General features: G+C 45.0%; 1 long non-coding RNA gene across 1 annotated transcript in view; it reads left to right on the top strand.

Moving 5' to 3' along the window:
* The window catches only part of LOC126509693 (uncharacterized), a 16,551-nt gene extending 3,211 nt beyond the window's left edge, over nt 1-13,340 (top strand). The window contains exons 2-3 of the long non-coding RNA XR_007594231.1: nt 9,156-9,224; nt 10,194-13,340. This is a non-coding gene — a long non-coding RNA (uncharacterized lncRNA). The remainder of the gene's footprint in view (nt 1-9,155; nt 9,225-10,193) is intronic.

The following is a 13,340-nucleotide window of genomic DNA, read 5'->3' as shown; positions in this document are numbered from 1 at the left end:
GTCTTGTGAGAACATGCTGTCTCCCTGGTAAAAGGGTCTGACTTGCCTCACGTGCACATTCCACCTCTACAATGTGTCCGTGCTGGAAGGAGGGCTAACTCTCCTGTACATGGACACCTGTCTGACTGCCCTGTCAGAGGCCTTGCCCAGTAGAGTACAAGAGGGAAATTGAAACTTAAATGGGGCCTTGGATATTTGCATCAAGCCTGGGCAAGCTGCTTCAACAGCTTTGGAGGAAAACAAATTTCACCTTGATTAAACCATGATTGGGTTCATTTTTTTTTAATCTGGTATAAGAGTGAAACATTTGTTGAAGTTTTTCTAGATCACATGATGTAAGAAGCCCTTCAAACTCAACAGATTGAGTCTTCACAAACTAGAGAAACAAGGAACTGTAGTGCTGTTGTTAATCCCAGCAGAGGCAGGCAGACCTGAGCTCAAGGACAGCTGAGTTTACACAGCAAAGTCGAGGCCAAGTGAGGGCGACCTAGTGAGGTGTGGTCAGGAGGCGGAAGAAATTACCCAAGTTGGAAGCAGACAGCAGAAGTTGTCATGAGTTACAGTGGCATGAGAACAGAGTAGTCAACTTTGCATTACTCAATGCGCGACATGTGAACTTGGGAGAAGGTTTGGTTTGGCTCGTGGTTTCCCAGGGCGGATTGGCCCTGTTGCTCTTGGTCTTCAGCCCAGGCAGCACATTGTGTGCAGAGCACAATCAGGCTGTTCACCTCATGGGCAGAATGTGAGAGAAGAAGGGACTGGGGACACAGTTCCAGTACCCCCAGAAGGGTAGGTGACCAGTGGCCCAACTTCTTCCCAATAGGCCTCAAGTCCCAGAGCTTCTGCCATCTCCTAGTAGCACTGCCGCCTGGAAACCAGGCTTGAACCGCGGGCCCAGGAGAGCTAGCAGAGTGAAAAGTCGGGAGGCTGCTTTCTGTATGTGTCAGTTACTCTCAGTTCCCCTCATTCTCATCATCTGCAGGGCCCAGCATAGCTGCCCTCTCTTTCCCGTAATAAGGACTGTCTTCGGGCCTGCTGTGTTCTTTACATTCACCCCCACAGCTTCTGCTTTTTCATGACTTAAGGAGCAATGAAGGAATCTGTAAAGCTCTCACTTAACAAAGCTTCGCTTTCAAGATCAATCCTGTGCTAGAGACTAAAAGTCCCCTTGACAGTCACGCCTTTGTTCTAAGCGTATCTGTTCTCCCCTCTGGAACACTGGAACTATTATTTCAATGGATAGAGTGCATCTGGCAATAAGATATGAGAATATTTTAAAAACACGTCTAAAATATTTCAAAAAATTATTCCCATGGTATTTTTCATTTTGATAATGCAATTTGAGCAAACTGTTTAACTTCTCTGTAAAGTGAGGAGATGTGACATTCAACTTCACAGAGCTATGAGAACTAAGCATAATAGTTTATAATATGCCTAATAAATGTAATAATAAATGTTTTCAAGCACTACAACATAATCTCTACAAATTGTCATCTATCGTACATGTTACCACATCTTCTAGGGCATCTGCTGTGGGTTTTCCTGGACTGGGAGTTGATACAGACTCAGTACCAAGTTGCAAATTAGGTAACTTGTCCAGACTCACACAACACATCTAATAGCTTGGACAGCCCATTCGTTCCCATAATAAATCAATAGTTGGGATTAGAAATTATTGGCTCACGGTTCTACAAGTCAGAAATCAGTTTCACAGTTCCAAAGTCAAGATGGCAGCAGGACCACACCACCAGAGGGCTCTACCAGAGAGTCTGTTCGTAGCCTTCTCTACCTTCTAAGTGCTTGTGACTTCTGGCATCCCTAGGCTTGTGGTCATCTCACTCCGGTCTCTGCTGTTGGCGTCACATTGCCTTCCTCCCATTCTGTCTTGGCCTCACCTTTATATGAATAAATATCAAGCTGCAGGCATGACTTATGTTCTTACTGGAGAGTCGGGTTGCTCTGCAGAGGAATGATTGAATACAAGGTCAGGGCTGGGAAAGTCCAGCCTTGATATCTTAAGGAGTAAGGGTCACTGGACACCAGAGATAAGCAAAACCTTAAAACACCTCTACTGAAGAAGATGTAACATACTAAGTGTTCCTCAAGGAATCTGCTATGGCAGGGTTGGGGAGATGGCTCCTGGGTTAAGAGAACTGGCTCCTCTTCCAGAGGACCTGGGTTCAATTCCCCGGCACCCCCATGGTAGGAAACAGCTACCTGTAACTCCAGTCCCATGAGATCCAAAACCCTCTTCTGGCCTCCTAGGACACCAAGCAGGCACATGGTACACACATGGCAAAACACTCATATACGTATAAATCGATAAAATAGAATCTACTGGGGCAGTTGCAAAGTTATTTTATCAGTACACTGGCAACACAGTGTGGCTCTTCCCTGAACTTGCACTGCAACAGGACATATACAACATCAGCTCCAGAGGTCATAATTGAGTAGATTTTAATGAAGCTCTACTATATGGTGCTCAATCTAGACAGAAAATGAAAAGGAAACTCAGTCTATCGTGCCAGGAGACAAGAATTTTCTCAGTTACTTGGCGTTCTAGGATGTTCAAAGAGCCTGGCAAAGTCTCTTTAATTGAAAACATAAGTGTGGGTTCTATCTCAGATGGGTTGTCAGGCAAGGCAAACTCTTAAGGACAATGTTTACAAATGTGCTGCTAGGTGTTACAAGAGAGATTTCGGAAAATGTACTTTTGTAGTTGAAAGTATTTTTCAAGGTTTTAATCAACATTTATTACATGAAAGAAATGAACTTATTTAAGCAGCTAGTTGAAAACAAATGTGTGAATTTTGATAAATCTGTTCCCTCTGTTGTGTTCTGTACGTAAACTCGCATCATTGCATTAGTATTTATAACTAGGGAATGAAGTTTCCATATCACATAAAAACTACCTCATGAAGCCAAGCATGGGGCATGCGCCTCTAAGTCTAGCACTCGGGAGTCTGCAGCAGGGGGACCATGGGGCATGCACCTCAAAGTCCAGCCCTCGGGAGTCTGAAGCAGGGTAACCATGGAGCATGTGCCTCTAAATCCAGCACTCAGAAGTATAAAGCAGGAGGATTATGGTTTTGAGGGCAGCCAGTTTTGTGCAGAAAGACCTGTCTCAAAAGAAAAAAAAAACTGGAATCACTTCATTTATTTTGAGAATATACAGTTAAATGGAGCTGTAACCCATGTGATGGAGGAAGGTCATTGGTTATTATAATTAACCAATGACCTTCCTCCATCACCCATGAATAGTATATAACCTATGGGAATGACCCCCAAGAATTAACCTTTAGTGCCCCTACTTTCTAGTGTCCACATATAAGCTATTGGCAGTCCTTACCACTCTGATTTGCTCCCACCCTATCTACCTCAACCACCCTGTTGAACCCACCACTGTCAGCTTTTCCTTCCGCTCCTCCAATTACTTCTGTTTCTCTTCCATCCCTTCTTTTCCAGAAGCCAGTTCCACACTGACCACGGGGGGGGGGGTCCACAGATGAAGCAGGATCACATGACTCTATTATTTAGAACCTGTTCAATGGTTCTGTCCCTCCGCCCACTTTTTCAACTTTTATGTGTATGCTAGGTGTTTTGCCTGCCTGTATGTAGGCGCACCATATGCAGCCAGAAGAGGACAGCAAATCCCCTGGAAATAGAGTTTTTGTAAGCCACCATTAGGGTTCTGAGAGCCAGCTGAACCATCTTTCAAGCCCCCCACCCCCCACCCCCCGTCAATGATTTTTAGATACACTGAAACTTCAATAGGGGCCCTTGAGATGGCTGGGTGAGTAGAGGACTTGCCACACGAGCCTGATAACCTGAGTTCTATCCCCAGAACCTGTGTAAAGGTGGAAGGAAAGAATCCACTGCACAGAGTTGTCCTCCACATATGTACCGTGCTGTGTGCACACAATAACGATTATTATTATTATTATTTAAATGAAATGCAAATTACCACAACTTGCAAGATCTTGCATAGTTTGGCTTCTGCTTAACTTTGGAACTTACAACTCCTTGCCCACTTACAGACACGTCTGGAGGTTACCCCCCATGGAGAGTATACCATTCTAGGTTGCCAGAACGATCTGTTCAGGGTGGGGTTAGTTTTTCCCCAGGGTTAACACTGAGTGCTGCTAGCTTCTGGTGGCTGGCTGCTGTATCCTGCAAGAAACAGGTACAGTAGAAGTGGGTGGATTGCAGGAACCTGCAGGGAAAAGAAGTCAGAACATGGAATTCAGTTTTTTTCTTCTCGTAGCTTAGTCATGATCTCTCCTACTGAGGCTTAACTTGTTTCAGATCGCAGGAAAGAAAGATCTAGAGGAACTGGATGTTTCCATGAAACAGGTAGAGAAGGGTGAAAAGCAGGAAGTCAGGGACCAGCAAAAAAGCAATGAAAGGAGTTCGGAAATGGGGGTGGGTAGGTGACTTTCTGCACAAGCAGAGGACAGGAGTTGAGGTCCCCAGCTCCCAAATTAAGCTGGGGAGACAAGCCATAAGAGATCATGATGACCTCTCACCCAGTTTGTCAACATGAACCTGCTCTTTGGACCCCAGAGTCATTAACAAATGGGAGTGGTATAGTGACGCCACAGAAGTAGAGATAACATCCTCCTCCAGTCCTTTTACAAACAGTTTTATGGCATTCTACAAGAGTAATTGTATACTAGGCAAAAGGCAGTGCCCAGACTTTGTAGTATTTGCTCTGATGCTCATCAAGCGTGCTGGAATGCTATTGTGGCCCCTCTGCTAGAAATTCAACAACACTAAGTGATAAATGAAATCCTGACCTACATTCAGGGCACAGTAGATCTTTTGGACCTCTGAGCCCTGCCCTGTAGTTACTTCCTTGATCACCAATAGAAAGTGAGATAGGAATACTTCCATACCTGATCTTCATACCTGATCTTTGGAAGGGGCATTCGGAAAGGAAGGGCCAAGTAAGTCAGAGGCAATCTCATTGGATACAGCAAAGATCAGCTCGGCTATCAAGAGATTCTATAATGTGGGATGATCATCTTCATGGGAATCTCATTCTCAGTCCCACCTGCCAGTCAGAGGCACGTGGCGAATGCTGTTAGGCTCTCAGAGTTAATCAGACAGCAGCTCCAGCCCAGGAGCTCTTCCGCCGCTTGGTACCAGTCTTTCTGCGGCACTCGGTGTCCTAATATCACTAATGACCTGGTGCAGTTTCTTTCCAATCCTGGTTATTTTAAGAAGTAGGAAGTGGTTTCCTTTCAGTAAGGGCAGACACATATTCTCGGGCTTGGTGAACCTTTCAGCTGTCTTCCACAAATAGAGCTCATCAGGACCTCACATGAAATGACATTCTGCAGAGTGCGGTTCTGGCTCATGTTGCTGGCATTGGTTCTTGTGGACTCTGTGGTCTGGATGCGCTAATGAGACAAGTACCAGAGAACGGAGGTTAAACTCCACTGGAATCTGAACACCTGTTGCATCTGTGAAGCATATAGAGGCCCCTTGGAGATAAGACGCACAATGCTGCTCTTTCTGTCCTGTTCTTCTGGAGGTTACGTCGTGGCCTCTTTGGGCTCGAATATCATAAATATAGATAACCACTGGGAAATTGCTTTGATGTATTTATTGTTTAGCTCAAAACACATTCACTTTTGAGTAAAACCCAGAGGAACACAGTGTTCTAGGTCAGGCCAGCCTGTGCTGAAGGATATGTTTTCGGCCCAGGAGCTAGCTGCATGTCATCTTCCAAGGGAGAGTCAAGAGAGGAGGCCCTGGGGCTTTGGATCAGAATAGGAATTTTATGGCACAGAAATGTTTGCTCTTTGGAAATCAACTGTAGGCCTGTTACAAAGCCCTAGAAGACTACCAGTCCCCCACCAGGACAGTGCCCATCATTACTAAGCAACATGTAACACCCAACTGAAACTACCAGTGCTCTTCCGAATTCTGTACAACAGGAAGTCTTTTCTCCCCAGAGTTGCTTTTCGTCACTGTCTCATCACAGCAGCAGAAAAGGAAACCAGGTTTCTGTCCTCCTCCTTACAGTGCCCCTGCACCCTTAATTCTGCCTCTCTAATCACGTTTTTCTGGTTCCAAAAGCTTTTCTTCCAATAATCTTTTATCAGTTCACTTCATAAGCCTCCAACTTGACATCAAAGTAAAGTGCTTCCTCTCTGACAGCCCAGCCCTCAGGCTCTGAAGAATTCTTTCCAGAACAGAAAACTACTTGTTGTTTAAGAACCAACTCCACCAGGAAGAGGAAGGAACACCTTTAGAAGGCTGGAGGAAGGAGAGATGCCTGATCTGTGTGCACACATGTGTGTATGTGTGTGTCTGTGTGCATGCATGTGTGTGTGTCTCTGTGTGTCTGTGTGTGTGTCTGTCTCTCTGTGTGTGTGTATGTGTATGTGTGTGTGTCTGTCTGTGTCTGTACGTGTGTATGTCTCTCTGTGTATATGTGTGTGTGTGTCTGTCTGTGTCTATGTGTGTGTGTATCTATATGTCTGGGATCAGGTGCAGGGACTCAGGTGGATTTTGGTGATGGGATGGGGACACTTTTTGTGATCAGCGTCCATGATGTCATCAGATGGGAAGGAGAGTGGGAAATGTGGTACAGGGAGTCTGGACATTGACAGCAGTTCCTCCAGGAGCCTCAAGATCTCATCCCTCAGTAGCGATTGTGGGAGGGCACTGGGGAGTGGTCAGCTTACTGCAGGCAGGGCATAAGGGAAGACGGCAGGGAGCATCAAGACACTTAGGAATGACCAGCCTGGGTCCACTCGGTAGAGCAGGGAAGGAGTCAGGAGCTGGGACATGGAATGACTCTTCATTAGAGAAAGCCAGTCAAACAGAGACTCGAGTGGGCGCATTCAAATGGGTGAGCTAGAGGAACTTTGGGTGCTCAGTAAGGGCGACTCCGAGCTAAAACTGGACAGCAAGCGGTACAGCAGTTAGAAAGCTCAAGGTCATGGATTGAAGCCTGGGTGATAAAGAAAATCTAATGAAAAAGGGGAGTACACTATTATTTTTTGCCTCATTTATACCCCCTCCTCCACGTAAACTGGCCTCTAATGCAGACTGTGCAATGATTTCATTGTGCGGCAGACAGAGCTCGGTGACAGAGCGTCATCTTCCTCACGTGCTCCCGTGTACAGACAGCTGACACCAGCAGGCCACCTAGTGTAACTGGTGAAGATAGGGTCTGGTAGTTCTCTAAAGCCCTCAGGGAAATCAAGCAGATAAGTCTTCAGGGGCTTGAAAGGCTACAAAGAACAAAGGTGCTGTTTAAAAAGGAAAAGGGCTCCCGGAGTGTCAGGTGATTTCAGTGCACGTGGTAACAGCCTCAACAGGAAAGAGGAATTGTATTAAGACCATTAGCCACTGCTGCAGGCAACAAGTTGGCTGGGCACTGAGTCCGTGGCCTCTCCTTCACTCTCCTGGCTCCCTGAGTGAGGATGCTTTCTTATGAAGTAAATTAGAACGTATTTCTGTGGTCATCTTGAAGGGAAGACCCAGATGACAAGTGGAGACCACAGAGGAGGTCGGAACCTCCTGCTCCTCTGCAGAGCTGCCCTGGGGTCAGCAGTCACAGAAACCGGATAAACTACACAACCAGAGCCCTGGGTGCTGGTGCACAGAGCTCACCAGGGAGCGGCTCCAGCTCAGTGCTGGAGTGCTCACCCCAGGACTGCAAACAAGAATGAAAAGGTCTAGCTTGGGCAGCTGGTGCAGTGAACTCTTAGATAAGACGTTCAGATTTAAATTCACATCACACTTGATCTTCATGCAGAGTATCAGCCAGGAATTCAATTTACTTCTCTCTCTTTCTCTCTGTTTTTGTTTGTTTCGTTTTGTTTTTTGAAACAGGGTTTCTCTGAGTAATAGTCCTGGCTGTCCTGGGACTTGCTTTGTAGACCAGCCTGGCCTTGAAGTCACTGAGATTCACCTGCTTCTGCCTCCTGAGTGCTGGGATTAAAAGCATGCGTCACAACCCCACCCTAATGGGAGAGTCCCATGTCCCGGAGAAGAGGCCCTGTCTCAAAACCTAGATGGACAGCTGTCCTGAGGAACAACATCTACGGTTGATTGGCCTCTGGGCCTTCACACAAGTGTGCACATTTGTGTACTTGCATGCATGCAAGCACTAGTGTACCGATGAGCATACACACATGGTCACATACACAGACAAATTGAATATAACTCCTTAATAACATGTGCTATAAATTATAGTGAAACAGCTAAAGATTGTATAAGATGTGGTACATGTTAGGATGCTGCATGAACCTTCTGGAACTTAGTTATATGCCCAATTCTTGGTTTTTTTTTTTTTTTTTTTTTTGAGACAGGATCAGACTAACCTTGAACTGGTAATCCTCCTGACTCAACCTTCTCAGTGCTGAGATACTGTGTTGGCTAGTTTTATGTCAACTTAATACAAGCTAGATTCATTTAGGAAGCAGGATCCTCAATTGAGAAAATGTCTCCACCAGACTGGCCTGTGGGGAAACCTGTGGGGCATTTTCTTGATTGACTATTGATGTAGGCAGGCCCATCTCACTGTGGATGATGTAATCCCTGGGCAGGTGGTCCTGGGTTCTATGAGAAAGCAGGCTGAGCAAGTCACGAGAAGCAAGCCGGTAAAACAGCACCCCTCCATGGCCTCTGCATCAGCTCCTGCATCCAGGCTCCCTCACTGTTGGAGTTCCTGTCCTAGTGATGGACTCTGACGTGGACTGTGAGCGGAAATAAACCTTTCCTCCTCAAGCTGCTTTTAGTCATGGTGTTCTATGACCGCAAAAGACTCCCTAGCTAGCACAGGATGGTCGCTGTGTAATTGTTGATGGCAGAGGTGCATGAGAATGTGAACTGTGGTCTGATCCCTCGCACTGCTAGAGGTCTGAGCACGCTCCCACTTAGGATCACTAAGATAAAACCTCCATCGTTGCTTTTATCTCTTCATCTATTTACTTTTTGTTTTGTTTATGGAAATTGAGTCGAGGGTCTGATGCATGTGGGTACTCTACCAGCACCCACCTTTTTTTATTTTTTATTTTGAGATAGTGTCACATTAAGTTGCCTAGGCTCACACTGTAGCCTTGACTGGCCTTGAACCACCAGGCCTGGCTCAGTCTTAATTTTTTTAATGGGATCATATGTTGCTAATTTTCTAGGAAGTTATCATGTGGCATATGTCATGAAATTTGGAAAAGTCATACTGGGCTGACAAGATGGCTAAGCAGGTAAGAGTTTGCCATGTAGGCTTAATTACCTGAGTTCATTCCCCAGAACCCACAGGGAAAAGAGAGAGCTGACCTCCATGTGCCCAGTGCAGAATGTGTGCACCATTGTGGTTGCACAAACACAAATAGCAATAAAATAAAAGTAGTTTAAAAACGTTTGAAGTTATATCCCAAACCGGAAATTGTCATACTGAATGAGGTAGCCCAGGCTCAGAAAGACAAGTGTTCCCAGTTGTGACTCCCAGCTGCCAAACATTAGCTTTGAGTGTGCAACTTGGGGTAACCTTAGAAGCAAGGAGAATAGAAAGGGGTTGTTGTGGGAATGTGAAGGAGATGGGGGAATGGCAGGACAGGTGACATGCAGTGGGAGGTGGGGGTAGTTAACTGAGAGAAGGGGGCAATAAAGAGGGAAAGGCAGAAGGGGTGAATAACACTAAGAATGTTTGAAAGGCTCTAGAGAAATCGAGCTTAAAATGTGTGTGTGGGGGGGTGCAGTGTTCATGAATGATATTCTCAAAAATTAAGCATTAAATAAATTCAATGAACCAAAATAAATTATAACCATGCCAGTGTTTCAAGAAGAGTTCTCATCATTTCTTAGATGAAAAGCACAGGTCTGAAGGCACTGAACTGAGGGTGCCTCCCTTGACACCTACCTGGGAACCACTCAAGGCTGTTGACACTGATGCTGAACTGATGAAGGCTGTGCCTTTCTCCTGTTAGCCTTGAGGCTGTTACCCCAGGCCTCGTCAGATGTTTGTCTGCTGGTTGTCTCTGTAGCTCTCCTGTAGTTAGTAGGGAAAGGAGTGTTTTGTTGTTGACGCTTTCTTCATATTCTAAGGTTATTCTATGTGCACGCCTACGTAGACCTAGAAGGCCGACTTCTCTGTTTGAATGGCCTATTTTCTCCAGCAAGTTACAGAATCCGTCCTCCAGCATGGCTAACAGTCATTTCATTATTCTCATCAGAGCCGCTGTGACTACCTGTAAAAAATTGTCCACCTCAGGCTTCTTGGCTGACAATGCTCCTTCATAGAAGGATCCAGTACACGCAGAGATTCCAGGACCCTCACTGGAGCTCCCAGTCCCTCCTCTTGCACCTCCCAACCCGCTGGATTAATTCTATGTTCTTGTAAGTTTCTACGATGTATATGTGAGGAAGGTAGGTTGAAAGGGCCACTTCGCCTACACAGCTACGACTCCGTATAGGTGAGAAGTTTCAGTGATTTTGCTGCTGGAAATGACCCCTCACCCTGCTCTGTCAGTAATCCCAGGACGCTCACTTGTTGCCCAAGGAGGACTTTGGTGGATTCTTACTGAAGTTTTCCATTGTTTCTTTGTGTCTCCCCGAGAAAAGAGGCTCTACAACAGTTTCTCAAAACCCGATAACATCTTCGTGATCAAAGAGAAGACCAAAACATGTAAGAGTGTCTGAGTCCTGGACGCCACACTGGGCCAGGGGTACAGACGAACCACTTCACTTCTCTAGAGTTGACTTCCTCATCTGAAAAGTGAAGAGAGTATCGAAGGCAAAATAGCAGCAAATTCAAAGATTGACTTTTATGTGCAATTCTAGACTTGGGAGACATCTTGTTTTATGAATGTGTTCTGGTAAGTTAAGCGAAAGGGGTTGATTTTGTAGATGAAAATACTGACTGACCCATGGTTGTGTCACAGAGGCGTGCATAAGCTGCATGATTGCCTGGCTCCTTCCCCAGGATGAAAAGAAGGTAGAATGGCTGAGCAAAGCACAAACAGAACAAAAAGACGCATCATTTCCAAGTCATTCTCCTAGTAAAGGCTAAAGCCGAGAAGACTTCCTTACTATGCCCCATGGTACCCAAAGTACAGGATTGAACAAAACAAACCTGATAAATTAGACTTTACCAAAATTAAAAACTTTTAGTGCTTCCAAGGACTCTATTGACAAAGGGAAAAAAATCAACCCATGGAATGAAAGAAAATATTCACAAAGCAAGTATCAGATGTGGGAGTCCAGAATATATAAACAGTGCTGGAAACTTGGCAACTGAAAGACTACCCAGGTTTTTAAAATAAACGCAGGACTTGAGTCAACACTTGTCAGAGAAGAAATGCAAATGGCCACTAAAAATATGTTTGGGAGAGGACCCAAAGCTGAGAGGAGCTGGGGGGGAGGCTTGGATCTGAGAGGGTTTGTGGGTAGGAGTAGGGATGAATATGAGCAAAATATCATGTTGGGCATCTGATGTAGCACAAATTCTAGTTAGTCTTAATAATAAAAAGTTGGAGTAAACTATTAGTGGATGAAAGCTGAAGGATCAGAGAATCAGAGCGGCCAGCCACTCTTACTTCCACCAGTGCTTAGACCAAAGGGGCGATCCTGTCTTCAGACTGCATGCTCCTCAGATTGCCTTTAGCTCCTATCTCCTCCCACCTTATATTCCTCTCTCCACCCAGTCATATCACTCCAGTCTCCTCCTCCCTAGTGCTAGGATCAAAGGCTTGTGACTGAAAGACCCTACAGACCCCCTCCTCAAAACCCACAGCAGCGAGCCTGCTCTCGTAAGAACATCCCATGTGCTTGAGAGAGCAGTATGAGATAGAAAGACTGCAAGGCAGGATATCAATAAGATAGGACATCAACAAAGCAGGTTGACTGCAAAACAGGATATCTATAAGATAGGAACAGGATGACTTTTGCTGACACCCATGCTGAGAGAGGAAACCATTCATGCCCCGGCCTCATCCTGATAACCACGCTTTTGCTTCTGTAAACTTGCTCTTTGCTCTTCCCTATAAAAAACCCGCCCTCCAGTAGACAGGCAAGCAAGTCCTCCGAAAGACTTGCCGCCCCCAGGTACCTGTGTTTACCCAATAAACCTCTTGCGATTTGCATCCGTATGGTCTTGGCCTGTTCCTTGGCAGCGGGGAGGTCTCCTCCTGAGAGAAAGTCCTCTTCGAGGGTCTTTCAGTGATCCCAAGTGCTGTGATCACCTTTATGTGAGCTCGGCTTCTTTTTTCAGACAGATTCAATCTCATGTAGCCCAGGGTAGCCTTGAACTCACAGAGATCTGTTTGCCTCTGTCTCTCCAGTGTTGGGATTAAAAGTGTGTGCCACCACTGCCTGACCTCTATGACTAACTAGTGGCTTAGTTCTGCATTCTGACCTTCAGGCAAGCTTTATTTGTTATAGAATAAACAAAACACCACCACAATTTTAACTAAGCAAAGATGTGTTACACTTGTTTACGTTGCAGAATTTAACTCTGTGAGGGTGTGTTACATTTGTTTCTGCTGCCTTTATTAATGAGCAAAGGTGTGTTACATTTGTTTGTGCTGCCTTTATTAATGATGCAAAGATGTGTTACACTTGTTTACGTTGCAGAATTTAACTTTGTGAGGGTGTGTTACATGTGTTTGTGCTGCCTTTATTAATGACGCAAAGGTGTGTTACATGTGTTTGTGCTGCATTTGTTTAACTGTGTAAAGCTGTGCTGCATTTCTTTCCTCTTGCCTGCCTAAGGCACCTGATGGTCTAATAAAAAGATGAACAGCCAATACCTAGGCAGGAGAGGAATAGGTGGGCCTGGCAGGCAGAGAAAATAAGTAGGAGAAGAAATCTATGCTCAAGAGGAAAGAAGGAAAGAATGAGGGAGAAAGAGAGGGACACACCCAGGGACAGAAGCCAGGCAGCCACCAGCTAGCCATACAGCCAGCAGGAAAGTAAGATATAAAGAAAGCAAGACAAAAAGACCCAAGGCAAAACATAGATAAGGAGAAACAGATTAAAATAAGATCTAAGCTAAGGTTGGACATCCAAAACTAATAATACGTGTCTGTGTCATGATTTGGGAGCTGATTGGTGACCTAAAGAAAAAAGCTTGCTACATTCAACATCATTTTTTATTAAAGAAAACAAAAAAATCAGAACCACAGTGGGATATCACATCATAGTCACAGGATAAATATGAAAATAATTTTTAAAACAGAATAAAGAAACAAATGTAAGTCAGGATGTGGAGAAATTGAAGCCTTCATACATTGCTAGTGAAGATATAAAATAGTCAAAAAGTTAAACAGAGAGATATCATGTTATCATATTGCCTACATCCCTATTCCGGTTGTTTGTGTGTA

The sequence above is a fragment of the Alexandromys fortis genome, unplaced genomic scaffold (assembly GCF_014885135.2).
Source record: "Alexandromys fortis isolate MF-2015 unplaced genomic scaffold, M_Fortis_MF-2015_v1.1 scaffold_87, whole genome shotgun sequence".
In the NCBI taxonomy this organism is placed as follows: domain Eukaryota; kingdom Metazoa; phylum Chordata; class Mammalia; order Rodentia; family Cricetidae; genus Alexandromys; species Alexandromys fortis.
The sequence above is the reverse complement of the archived record's forward strand: the minus strand, read 5'-3'. Positions and strand labels throughout refer to the sequence as shown.